This window comes from Elaeis guineensis, chromosome 14 (genome assembly GCF_000442705.2).
Source record: "Elaeis guineensis isolate ETL-2024a chromosome 14, EG11, whole genome shotgun sequence".
Taxonomy (NCBI): Eukaryota; Viridiplantae; Streptophyta; class Magnoliopsida; order Arecales; family Arecaceae; genus Elaeis; species Elaeis guineensis.
The window spans coordinates 32,762,962-32,777,139 of record NC_026006.2 but is presented as its reverse complement, the minus strand read 5'-3'; the positions used below and the strand labels follow the sequence as shown (position 1 = coordinate 32,777,139).

The window sequence follows — 14,178 nt, the reverse complement described above, 5'->3', positions numbered from 1 at the left end:
AAAAATGGAGGTAGAGATCTTCCAGGAGTAGAATCGTGATCGGACTGAGGGCTCTCCACCCTCGGATTCGTCTTTTCGGGAAAGACGGGGCGACTGGCCTAAGTGGCCCACCCTACCGTCGGATTTTGAAATTCCGACGACGTTCTCTCCAATCATACCGACGTCTGCGGCTGTTGTTGCTGTTGCATGGCCTGCACCGCTTCAGTGAGGCCTCTGACTTGTTGAACCAGCAGGTCGAATTGCTCCGCGCCGACCGCCATCGTCGGAGGAGGAAGAGGAGCCTGAGAAACTGGAGGTGAGGTCGGAGCCTGAGATCTGACCGTGGAGGCCGTGGATCGCCTGGTGGATGCTTTGCGAGGAGGCATCGGGTGAAGATCTAGTAGAGGAAGGAGAAGAGGATGTCGGAGAAGATGATCGGAATCGGTCCCGTTGAGCACTCCTTTAAGAACAAGGGTACCGCGAAGACACAGTATCCTTCCTCTAGTGCCAATTCTGTTGTTGCAGAATTTCGTCGAAGTCGGAGAAGCTAGAGCTGGGATGATCGCGGCCGCCATCGGGACCTGCAAAGAAAGTCTAAACCGGAGTTGGGGGTGCTCCGGCAAGATCCTCCGACGCTCAAGTCAGTATTCTACTTCAACAAAAATGGAGTGCTCGAGCGAAAATTTAGGCAGAGTTTCAAGATAGTTTTTTGAGCTTAGAGAAGAACATATCTGGGGGTCCTTATTTATAGATGGAGGGCGTAACTGATCGACAGCGATGTCTGTAACCGTCTAGTAGTGGACCGTTCAGGGCTGCATGGAGTTTGTTATGGAGAGTAGTGGTGTCAGGGGTCATTCAGGACCATGTGGAGCTTGTTGCGGGGGGTGGAGTGGTGTCTGTTGTCGTGACTTGCCAGAGAGTGGTGGAGCTGCGTGGAATCCGTTGCGGAGAGTGGAGCAGGGTGGCAGTTCTTGTCGTGGCTTGTCAGAGAGTTCGGATCCATCGGTTGAAGCTCGGCTGGGATGCCCGATGAAGCAGAATGGCTCTTCACATCGTCGTTCTGGGAGAGGCTCGGATATTTCGAGGTCGCTGACGTTTCAAGCGGGAGTCACCTATCGTAGGAGCTCGGATGGAGATTTTCTGTTAGTGGAGTTCGGGAAAGTTCGTCTGGGATTTATCTGATGTGGAGGCTCATCCGAAGATCGTCCGTCAGAAAAGTTCGATTTTATGGGGAGCCTGGTAGGAGGTCGGTCGGCAATGGACTTCGGATAGCGCGGGGGAGGCTCGGCGGACATCGGAGGCGATCGGCTATTGCAGGGACCCAGCTGCTGGAGCTAGTCCGTTATAGAAATTCATCCGGAATCCATCCGCTAGAGAAGTTCGGACGGGATCCTGTTCTCGCGAGAGGTCGAGAGAGGACCGTCCATTGTAGGAGTTCGGGCGAGGACCAGTTGTCGTGGAAGCTCGGAGTGGTGTCTCGTCGTAGTAGTTCGACCAAAATCCACTCGCTACGGAGTAGTCTGACTGAAGTCTACCTGGAATAGAAGTTCGGAAGAAATTTGTTTATAGTAGAGGGTTGAATGAAATTTGCTTCCAGTAGACGTCTGGGATAGCCAGCCTGCGGTAGGAGCTCAGAGTAGACCGCTCGTAGTAGAAGTTCGGTTCTCATGGGAGCTCGATTAGGATCTGGGGGGTGGTCGACCGCCATAGAAACTCGGGTGGAGTCTGGTTATCGTAGAAATCACATTGTCGGGGAAGTTCGGATGCTGGCGAAGCCCGAGAGAAGTTCGGAGTAGAAACTCAGGGGATCGGTTGCTGTAGAAGGTTGGCAGACAGTGAGTCCCAGAGGGCCTTCGGGGCGGCCCGATGGATGAATGCAGAAGTTCACTATCGGAGAAGTTCGGATGATCGAGGAGGTTCGGAGAGGCGCCATGCACAAGGTCGGGAGTCGGAAGAGCCCTGGAAAGATCGGTCCTTTACAAACTTCGGCCGGGGGGGGGGGGGGATTTTATACCCAACAGAAACTAATGATTTTGGATGTATAGATATTTTAATAGCAAATGAATAGCTCCAACGTTATAAGTTTATTATACATCAAAAGATAAAAACAATGACTGCAGAAAATTGATATTGAGCTACAAGATATTCAATTACAATTCAAACGTAACTTAAAATTGAAAAAAGTAAAAATAAAAACAAGAACTCAAGCATCTTTTTGGGTTTGGATTAAATATTTCTGGTATTTGATCTGAATCCAACTCATTCATCTACACCCTTGCTAGCTGCTGGCTGTACTTCTACACCCCCTCATCCTCGTCTCATTGGATGAATATGTAGATAATATATTCTTTATACCAATTGTACGATCACACTTCCCGTGGCCTACTCATAGCATTCATTTTTAATCTACATTTCATGATATTACAAGGAGCTTGTATCTTGTCTCGAACTCATAACTATGTAGTTTAGTCTTAGTCCTTTTGAGGTTGTGTTTGGTTCCTATATAGCTAAACATAGGGTGACCAAAGTCAAGCATTGGTAATTACCACTCAAGCAATTAACTATGTGACTGGCTAAAGTTTTGTCTAACCGCTGCACAGTTAACCACACTTTTTGGTAGCAGGATTGGTGTTTGGTTGTAAAAATCACAAAGATACATTCTTTTCCTGTATGGATAACAATGCACTTACCCATTGCCCACATTTGGATGAAAATGGCCACCCATCACATGAACTCATTGACCACCCAAAGATATTACATGTAGCGTACACGGTATATGGATGGCCTGCACATGGAAATGTTCAGTGTATTCATGGCTCGGTTATGAAAGTCATCATTATATCATCTCCAACAATGTGAAGAACATGAAGCAGTAAATATGAAATATAGCATAAGCATCATGTGGATAGAGGTCTCGCCCTATAGCCAACAGGTGTGGTGACCTCCAAAGGGGGATAATAAGGCGTGAAATCCGACAACATGATAATATCAAATCTAGTCCCAGAATGGGACAATCAGCAAATGGTACCAACAATGGTGGTTCTAACAAGCAGGATAAGAAGTAGTGCAATAAACATCATAAGACAATGCCTTCTCATGTTCTGGACATGAACATGCTACACGATCTGAAAGCGTCCCCATACATCAGATACTTCTCATAAAGGGCATGCAAGAAGGACGAGACCTGCTACTAGCATTCTTGACGAGATCAAACAAACACCACCTAGAATCCCCTACAACTTATCGCCCTTCTCCTCCCATCCAGTGTATACAAACTAAAATTAGTAGCAAGCGGCCATGCAATTTTGCGATGTAACCCCCTTTCTATTTTGACAGTGCATGCCATCAATGACAACCATGGTGTTCTGCAAGAAAATATTGTCTTATTCAGTAACCATAATAGGGGATAACACTGGATTGAAAGAACTACTACTTAAAAATCCACGTGTACCTTGCAGGCAAGGAAGAAAATAACGCTTTGGCATACGAAGGCAAGGAAGAAAATAACGCTTTGGCATACGAGGAAAGGTGTTGATTTAATGGAATTTAAAGTAGCAATGGCCTTAACACGTAGTTAGAAGTGTCGGCTTATGGTCTCCCTGGAGTTCTAGAATGTTTCTAGAGTGTTTCATCTAGGATTCTCTTGGTCGCACCGATTATAAAGAACAAGGTGGTGGCTAGCATCTCAAAAGTGGTAATGTATTGGGTCTCTGCTTTAAGGCCTTGAGATTCCATTTCATTGCAAAGGGTAGTAAATGTTATGGTGGCCATCTTGATGTTATGTGACAAACTAGTTTGTGTCCTATGATGGTGCAGTCTTATTAAGGGTTTTTTAAAGGAATAATTATGGAAAAAATCTTGAATTATTTGGATATTTTTAATTTCATCATGAATTTTAATTTAATACAATCAGATCATTAAATATTCAAATAAGTTCAATTTGGATTCTAGTTATAAATTTTGTTTGGCTGCCGTTGCAGAGCCAGATAAACTTATGTGGCAGAAAGGGCTGATGTAGACAAGATTTTTTTCTCCATTTTCCCTTTCTTCATTTAGGATATATAATCTAATTATTCCTCCGAAGACCTTACTGCACTTCTTTTATTGGAAGATATTGAAAGAAACAAACAAGTTCATTTTGCTTGTTCATGAATATGAAACAAAAATAATTTTATATGTATACTCTCATCCTACCAGTACATGATACTCTTATATCTAGTTGAATATTTTTTTTTGGACTATATATTGAAAGAGGCACTGTAGAAGCTCGTCCAACTTGTTCATGGACAAGATCATCTTGCTTGCTGATGAAGATGAAACAAGCCCCAGTGAAATATTATGAATCTTGGATTGTGCCGTTGAGACATCCGCAATGGACCACAAAGCCAATATATTGCATTCACAACGAAGCAACATTAGTGCTGGACTGGTAGATATAATTAAAGTTAATAATGCTGGAGCCCATAAACAAGGATACAACGAAACACAACTTAAAGCTAATATTAGTAGTGAACCAGCAGATACAATTAAAGTTAACATTAGTATTGAACCATTGGATACAATTAAAGTTATCATTTATATTGAACCAGCAACTTGTTTCAATGCTGGAGCTATAAACAACGACACAACAGAGATAAGCACAGTACTTGAAACATTGTCCCAAATAATAGACATCCACAAGAATATTACAAGTGCAAGGAACCAATAAAGTATCTCCAAGCATTGCGTCTCAATCATTGAAACATTATGGCCAAAACAGTGCCAAAGAACAAAGCATTGTGCCAAAAGATTAATTGCACATTGAACTTATCGAAGCATTGAAATTTATATTGTCTCATTATTGAACTGACATTGTGTGAATATTTAATATTGAAATACAATAGATTGAACAATAATATATATATATATATATATATATATATATATATATATATATATATATATATATATATATATATAAACTGTTCCTTAACAACTAAATATTGAAACTTAATACATTATTCTAGCTAATGCAAACTAATAAAATCTAACATCCACATTCGGCACTTAGAAGACAACCACCAGTCTAGGTAACCAAAAACACCAATCCTCTTCCAGAGTGCTTCCACAATAGCATCTAACAACCATATCAATTAATGTTGCCAACATTGCTACTCTGACTCTTCCTGGTCTGTAAAAAAACTTCCAAAGGATATATATATATATATATATATATATATATATATATATATATATATATATATATATAAACTGTTCCTTAACAACTAAATATTGAAACTTAATACATTATTCTAGCTAATGCAAACTAATAAAATCTAACATCCACATTTGGCACTTAGAAGACAACCACCAGTCTAGGTAACCAAAAACACCAATCCTCTTCCAGAGTGCTTCCACAATAGCATCTAACAACCATATCAATTAATGTTGCCAACATTGCTACTCTGACTCTTCCTGGTCTGTAAAAAAACTTCCAAAGGAGAATACATTTTTTGTTGCTTGCCCTTCCTTTGAGGTTATTCAAAGTCTTGCTTCATCGGGTCATATCAGAGGTGATGGCTTCACCCTTCTCATGGATCACTGGGATCAAAATGTTGATGGTGCATCCCATCAGCTTCATTTCAAGGTTTCTACCAGCCTTTTTGATCTTCTTCTAATCTGCTGGAATGTTAATACGGTAGCCAGCATCATTGCAAGCTTCGGGGTTCTCCTTCCAGTATCAACATGGAGGATCTGACTAACTTCGACCAACCATTTCCTCTAAGAAAGTCTAGGATCCATTCCTGAGTTCATTGATGTCACCGTCGGGGCATTCCACTACTATGTTAGGCTTGTGGTTAACTTCTCCATTCCCTACAATCTATTTCTCAACCAGTCCTCCTTTAGCAACGACCATGGTGACTTAGGTGATTCTGAATGGGAATTTTGGTTTGGTTCTGCTTATCGTAGTCATCCTCGCGATCCTACTCACCGTCATGATAGCTCTTCCGATGGAAACTCACTGGAAAGATAAAATTCTCTATCTAGCTCACACCCCCGAAATCAGGACTCTCTATCTCTCTCCTGGAGCAGCCCAATAGTCATTTCCTTGATTTTCAGCTAAACTGTGACCTCCTTTCTTATCAACCTAGTGTAAATTCTACCCTCTATATCTCTTCAGAACTGCTCCAACTAGCTCTTGCCTTCCTTAGAGAAGCACCTTTTTTATCAGAAGCAGTTTCAAATTCAAACCTCCGCCTGAACGGTCCGACTTTTCATGAGATTGTTCTTAGTAACGGTACACCCCGTCCTCACCTTTTCTTAGGAGCTGCTCGTTGATGAATACTTAATTTAAGCCGCTAGAGGCACTAAATATTATAATAATTGATGTTATTTTATTAAAATTTGATGCTCTCTAGTCTATTTTGCAGATGATGGGGAGTTTGGGTTCATACGATTCAAATTGGACTTAAATCGGATTAGATTTAAGTGAATCAGGCAACCAGCTTCCATTCCAGTATGAACGCGACTTAAAAATCAAGGGTCAAAAAGCAGCCTCTCCAATCAAGGACCCAGATTAGAAGATAAATGGAACCAAGTGTGAATACGACTTAAATCTCAAAGGTTCAGATTAAAAGATCACTCTTCATGAAGATCTAAGAATCTTTATTCATGCTCCTACCTCTCTTTTCATGAAACTCTAGCTTCCTCACTCTATAAATAGAACCCCAAAGCCTCCATCTTCTCCAATTAAGCCAACCTAAGTTTTTTTTAAGCTTCTTTTTCTCTCTCCCTCTTCCTCTTCTCCATAAGTCTAAGAGAGGTACTAACCCTAGCACGACATCATATTCCTCTACAGATCCCTTTTTCACATTTCATCAAATCTAAGATAGGTCCTAATCCTAGTGCCGCTACCCTTTCTCTTCTACATATCCACTTCCATCTACTTTTCTTCTTTGGAGTTACTAGATCAAGCCTTCCAGCCATCCTGCCGCTATCTGCACAGAGGAAGATGAAGAATTCAAGGAGACACAACCACTATCGGATATAGTGAGAAGATTAACTTGGTTTAGTTATCTTGTATCACAATTTTATTTCTTTTTCTTTATGTATGCTTCATTATTTGATTAATGAAAAGTAATTTTATTATAATTTTCATGCTTTATTCTTAGTTTCTTGAATCTATTATTCTTTTCTTTTGCATTTTTGAAACAATCGACTAAAATTTCTATAGATACGATCCTGACTCACCCTATCTACATAGTAGTGAGTAGGATTAATTTTGATGTGCTACGATACGCATCAAATTTTAACATCATTGTCGGAGATTTTGACGTGATTGTTTTGAAAAAAAAATCAAAAAAATCTGTAAAATAATAAAAAAATATTTTACTATTTTTTATATTTTTATTTCTTATTTTAGATTGCTTGACTACCTTATATGCTTTATTACTTTATATTTCTAATTGATTATTTTTTTCTCTTACACTCTTGCTTTTCATACTTTATTTTATTAATTGATAATTTATTTTTTATTATTAATTAATTTATTTTAATTACTTAATTATTTTTTATTTACTCTTTTTAAAATTTTTATCTTATATTACTTTTTATATATGGTAGATTTACTACTCTCTAGCTAGATTACTTTATTTGCATGCATAGAAAAATTTTTTGCTTTCTATAGCCTAGTGATTTACTGTATTCTATAGCTTAGAATAATTTACTATTTTATATAATTAGTGATTTTCTATTTTTTAAGTAGATTAGAGTCCTTGTCTTTTATTTAGATTATATAGTTACTTTTTATTCTTAACTGTGAGATTACCTCATTTACATAGTTAAGTAGTTACCTTATTTGTTACTGCTCATTATTCCTAATGATTTACTGCTTTTCATAACTTAGAATAATTTATTATCCTAAAAGTAGATTTGATTTGTTGCTTTATTTGTAGCTTACCTACTTGCCTTTTAATCTTAGCATTATTTACTTTCCATTTAGTTAGATTCATTAGATCTTCTCATATTTAATTAATCTAATTTAAAATTTACCTCTTATTCCTTCTTGTTTAAAGATAACATAATATAAAAAGAATAGAAAGACACCACAAAATACTTGACTAATATAAATAAATCAATTAAATCTTAAAAGCTACTTAACATGTTTGGACACCTTTTCTTTTTGCATTGCATATTTTCATAAAAAATTTTAAGGGCAAAACCCTAATCAACATAAGGTAGAGATTTCATCACCCTTCCTTGGCCCACAAACCATCATCTTGCAATTATATTGACCTAAATCTCTAATTTAAAATCGATTAGACGTTGACCCCAAGGATCCTCGAGCTCAGTAGGACAAGAAATTTTAAAAGTTGGATCGGATTCAGATTAGTCAGTTTAACTAGTGTCTAGAAAAATGATTCAGAAATTACATCTCGAAGGAAGGTGGTTCATTAATTGATTCCGTTCGCTTACCTGACCAATGCAGTTAGTGTCTAAAGAAAGCAACAGGAGATCCCTACCAACTTTACACTTATCTGACCAGTTGAACGGCTAGTCTGCTACTTCGAGTGCTTAAAGGTGACTTTGACAGTTAAGAGCTGTCTAGATCTAGGATAATCCATAGTCAGGATTGATGGAACCACTTGTTTGTTAACTAAAAATATCAAATCTAATTAATTCTTCTTTTTCTTCTTAGCTTTAGAACTCCGTAGGTTCTCTTCTTTAGAACTCTTTTCTCTCTCCCTCCTTTTCTCATCTTCTTTTTCAAAAAAAATACTGAAATTAAAACTCAGTGAGATCTTTTAGGTGTATGCTAGGACACCGATCATTACAATCAGATTTACACCCATTAGACCTAGAGGTTGAAAGAACGATTCGAACAAACCAAATCAAAATCATGGATCCAAAATAGAACACTGACCCACCACGATAATTGAGGGAGTATTTTACTCTCTCATCTTATACCTACTTGCCATGTATTCAGCCTCTTCCTGTGGAGGCGACACAATACGAAATCAAGTCCAGCATTATTCAAATGCTACAATCATTCTATGGACTAACGAATGAGGATCCGTACAAATACTTGAACAAATTTCTTGAGATATGCTCCATAGTAAAAATTCAAAACTTCTCCGATGATGCCCTTCGGTTGAAATTGTTCCATTTTTCACTTAAGGATAAAGCCAAGCATTGGTTAAACTCTCTAGATTCCATAACCATTTTAACTTGAGACCATCTTCAGAGAGAGTTCCTTAAGAAATACTTTTCAATTGAAAAAATAAATCAAATTAAAAAAGCCATAACTAGTTTTTTCCAATTGGATGGTGAATTTTTTTATGAGATATGAGAAAGGTTAAGGGACCTTATTCATAAATGCCCCCACCACGCTGTCCCTAAATAGCAACTTGTTCAGTGTTTCTATGATGGTTTATCGGAGAAACACCGACAAATGATCGATACATTGTGTGATGGGATATTCATACTAAAGAATGAGGATGAGGCTTGGCAGCTCTTTGAAACACTTAATGAGAACTCCCTGCATCACATATCTGCCACCTCTAGAGAACAACCCATGTCACAACAAAAAAGAAGTGGTGAAATCTATTAGATTGAAAACGTTATGGATATCCACAGTAAGGTAGATGAGTTGTCCCAAAAATTAGACCGTCTTCTAAATACTGGACACTCTCCGATTCTACCTAATCCAGTCCAAGATGTTTGTGCATTGTGTGTAAGCCCGACCCATTTTATTAGTGAATGCCCAACCGCACCTCAATTTTTTGAGTTTGTACATGAACAGATCCAGCAAGCTCAAACCCAACAAGCTCGTAGATCAAGAAATGATCCATACTCGAACACTTATAACCCTAGCTAGAGAAACCACCTAATTTTTTTTTGAAGACCACAGCCAGTGGTTGGCCCTGCTGTACTTAGATCCAACTATCAAGACCCAACATATAAGCATAAACCATACCACCAGTTTCAAAATGCTCCTCAACCGTCTACCACTGGTCACAGCTCAGCTTTTGAGAAGAAGATTTTAAAAGTGCTAGAATGATTAGAAGTTAACACCCAGACTCTTAACTCCCACATGCAATCCATTACTAAGCTAGAGACCCAAATAGGTCAACTAGCAACCGCATTCAGTAGGAGGGAAGGAGAAAAATTATCTAGCCAATCTGAGAGCAATCCGAGAGGGCAATTCATGGTTGAGAGCTCCAATGCTCCAGAAACTTTTTCTAAACATGCCAAATCAATCATGACTCTAAAAAGTGGGAAGGTCATTTAACACACGAGTAAAACTAATGAAACCAACCCTAGACCTCTGACTAAGCTCGAATCATCTAAGAACAAGGAGGATCCAAAAGTAGAGAATCGACCAACTGCACCAGAATCACCTTACTTACCTAAAGTCCCATTTTCGAGTGCCCTAAAAGCCTCTACTCCTGCGGATAAGAAGGGAGGAAGACTCGACGAGATGTTCATATTATTTAAGCAAGTCCAAATTAATCTCCCCCTTCTAGACGCAATCAAACAGGTCCCAACTTATACAAAATTTTTGAAAGAATTGTGCACCCAAAAACATAAATCTTGATCACAACTTTGAAGAAAGTATGTCTCACCGAACAAGCTAGCTCTGTATTCCTGCACGCTATCCCTTCAAAGCTTAAAGATCCAGGTGCCCCAACCATTTCTTACATTATAGGGGACTTTCACATCGAATAAGCTCTCCTGGACCTAGGGGCTAGTGGGAACCTTTTACCTAGCTCGATTTATGAACTTTTTGGATTCGAAGAACTGAAATCCATGTCGATCACTTTACAGTTAGCTAATAGATCAATTAAGACACCACGTGGGATGATCGAGAATGTTTTGGTCAAGATAGATAAGTTCTATTTTTCAGTTGATTTTTTAGTCCTTGACATGGAACTGAGTGGCCATTCAAGGCAAATTTTCATTATCTTAGACAGACTTTTTCTAGTTACGGCAAATACGTGCATTAATTATAAGACAGGAATCATGGACGTATCGTTTGAGAATAAAAAATTGAGATTGAATGTATTCAGTGCATCCTAGAAACCATCAACTGATAGTTACTTCGAGATAGATACATTCGAGGACATCATAGAGGAAGTAACATCAATGATTTTTGCACATGATTCTCGAAACACTCACTTGACGTACTTTGGAGTGGATGACTGTGATATGGAGGGAGGTAACGAAAAAGTAAACATTCTAGTTGATACATCAAATGCTGAAACTACTCTCCCTTGGATAATCAAGTACGAGCCATTGCCCGCATTAGTCAATACACCCACAGCCCCATCATTAGAATCACCACCTGTATTAGAATTAAAGCCACTTCCAACCATACTCAAGTATGCATTCCTAGAACCTAATAACACCCTCCTAGTAATCATTGCATCAGACTTAACCTCAGATCAGAAAACACAATTGGTTGGTGTTCTGAAGAAAAACAAAGAGGCTATCGACTGGTCCATTACCGATCTAAAAGGAATTGACCCCTCCATCTGTATGCACCACATTCATTGTGAGGTAGATGTCAAACCTCATCGAGACATGCAGAGGAGACTGAATCTGAACTTGCAAAAAGTAGTGAAGAAAGTGATAGTAAAATGGTTAGATATTGGAATCATCTACCTCATATCCGACAGTAAATGGGTTAGCCCTACCCAAGTAGTACATAAAAAATCAGGTATTATTGTGGTGGAGAATGAAGAAGGTGAATTACTTTCCACTCGCACACCATCTAGCTGGCGAGTATGCATTGACTATAGAAAACTAAATGTCGTTACTAGGAAGGATCATTTTTCATTACCCTTCATCGACCAAATCTTAGAACGACTAGCGGGTTAACATTTTTTCTATTTTCTAGATCGTTATTCGGGGTACAATCAGATACCTATATTCCCGGATGATCAAGAGAAAACCACCTTCACTTGTCCCTATGGTACTTTCGCTTTTCGACGTATGCCGTTCGGGCTCTACAATGCATCCTTTCCATTTCAATGGTGCATCTTGACCATTTTCTCAGATATGGTGGACAAATATCTCGAAATTTTTATAAATGATTTCTTCATGTTTGAAACCACCTTTGAAGATTGTCTCCATAACCTCTCTAAAGTCCTCAAGCACTGTACGGAGACAAATTTGATTTTAAGTTGGAAAAAGAGCCATTTCATGGTTTGGGAAGGAATCATATTGGGACATATTGTTTCTGAAAGGAGGATTGAGGTAGACAAAGCCAAAATCAAAGGTCATTTTAAAACTACCACCTCTCACTTCGGTTCGACAAATACGATCCTTTCTAGGTCACGCTAGATTTTACAAATACTTCATCAAAGATTTTAGCAAGATATCAAGATCCTTGTGCAATCTGCTGGTCAAGGACACATCATTTGTCTTTAATGAAAAATATCTACAAGCCTTCCACACATTATGAACAGTCCTAACAATAGCACCTATAATAAAATCTCTTGATTGATCCTTTTCATTTGAAATCATGTGTGACGCTTCTGATTTCGCAATAGGGGCCGTCTTAGGTCAAAGAATCAATAAGGAGCCATATGTGATCTATTACACTAGTAAAACTCTATCCAATGTCCAATTGAACTACTACACGATAGAAAAAGAGCTACTAGTGGTAGTATTCACCCTTGATAAATTTCATTCATATCAATTAGGATCTAAGATTCTAGTGTATTCTGATCATGCAGCTTTGAAACATCTGCTCTCAAAGAAAGATACTAAACCATGATTGATCAGATGGATCCTTTTGCTTCAAAAATTTGATCTAAAAATCTGAGACAAGAAGGGTTCCGAAAATATGGTCACTGATCACATTTGTAGAATCTTAGTTGATCATACGATGGGTACAAATGAGGTCAAGGAGAAATTCTCCGACGAACAACTTTTTGCAACCTCCTCTGACCAAATCCCATGATTTGCCCACATTATTAACTATTTGGCAACAGAAAAAGTTCCTCTCCATTGGATAAAACAGGAGAAGGATCGATTCTTCTCACAAGTCAAACATTATTATTAGGAGAAATTTGAATTGTTCAAATATTACCCGAACCAAGTGATTCGACGCTGTCCCTGAGAGCGAGTATAAAAGCATACTTACCTTTTGTCACTCTCATGCATGCGGGGGATATTTCAGTGGGAAAAAATGATCATGAAAGTGTTACAAAATGAGTTTTACTGGCCGACATTATTTAAGGATGCACATAAATTTTATCTTGAGTGCTTGCGCTGTCAGCAGATGGAGAATATTTTTTAAAAAAATATAATATCCCTATCCTCCATCTTGGTCGTAGAAGTTCTTGATACTTGGAGAATCGATTTTATGGACCCCTCCTCCATCCTATGGATACGAATATATTTTGGTTGCAGTAGATTACATATCTAAATAGGTTGAGGCTATAGCAACCAGAATAAATGATCACAAGGTGGTAATCAAATTTATCTAACAGAACATTTTAAGTCGATTTGGTTGCCCTAGAGCTATTATTAGTGATGGAGGTGCATGCTTCACGAATAGGCACTTTGAAAGTTTAATGAAGAAATATGGAATCACTCACAAAGTTGCTACACTATACCACCCCCAAATTAGTGACCAAGTGGAAGTCTCCAATAGGGAGATCAAAGAAATTCTCGAGAAGACGGTTAGGCCTGATCGAAAAGATTGGTCTGGATGATTAGATGATGCATTATGGGCCTACGATACTACATACAGAATCCTAATAGGAATGTCTCCTTACCAATTTGATTTTGAAAAAGCCTGTCATCTATCGGTAGAACTAGAACACCGTGCATTTTGGGCCATAAAGCAATTCAATTTTGACATGAAAAATACAGATAGTAATAGAAGACTACAATTGAACGAATTAGAAGAGCTACGCAATGAAGCATACGAGAATTCATGAATTTATAAGGCTTTAACTAAGGCTTATCATGATAAATACATTTCATGAAAAATATTCGAACCTAATCAAAAAGTGTGGCTTTATAATTCGAGGTTGCGACTATTCTCTGAAAAACTTCGTTCACATTGGGATGGATCATATATCGTAACTTAGGTATTCCCTCGTAGAGTAATTGAAATCAAAGATCCTAAATAGGAAATACCTTCAAAGTAAATGGCTAACGATTGAAACATTATGTGGATGAAATCAGAGATGGCGAACAAGTTGA

General features: G+C 38.4%; 1 protein-coding gene and 1 non-coding gene across 2 annotated transcripts in view; both read right to left on the bottom strand.

Annotated features, from left to right (window-relative positions):
• Positions 1 to 3,199: 3,199 nt before the first annotated feature.
• LOC105061347 (uncharacterized) overlaps positions 3,200 to 14,178 on the bottom strand; it is a 30,990-nt gene continuing 20,011 nt past the window's right edge. The window contains exon 2 of the mRNA XM_010945360.4: positions 3,200 to 3,344. The gene's annotated coding sequence lies outside the window, so the exon portion shown is untranslated. The remainder of the gene's footprint in view (positions 3,345 to 14,178) is intronic.
• LOC114912761 (small nucleolar RNA R71) lies at positions 9,246 to 9,351 on the bottom strand. Its single transcript, XR_003798593.1, has one exon. It is a non-coding gene; the product is annotated as a small nucleolar RNA R71 (small nucleolar RNA).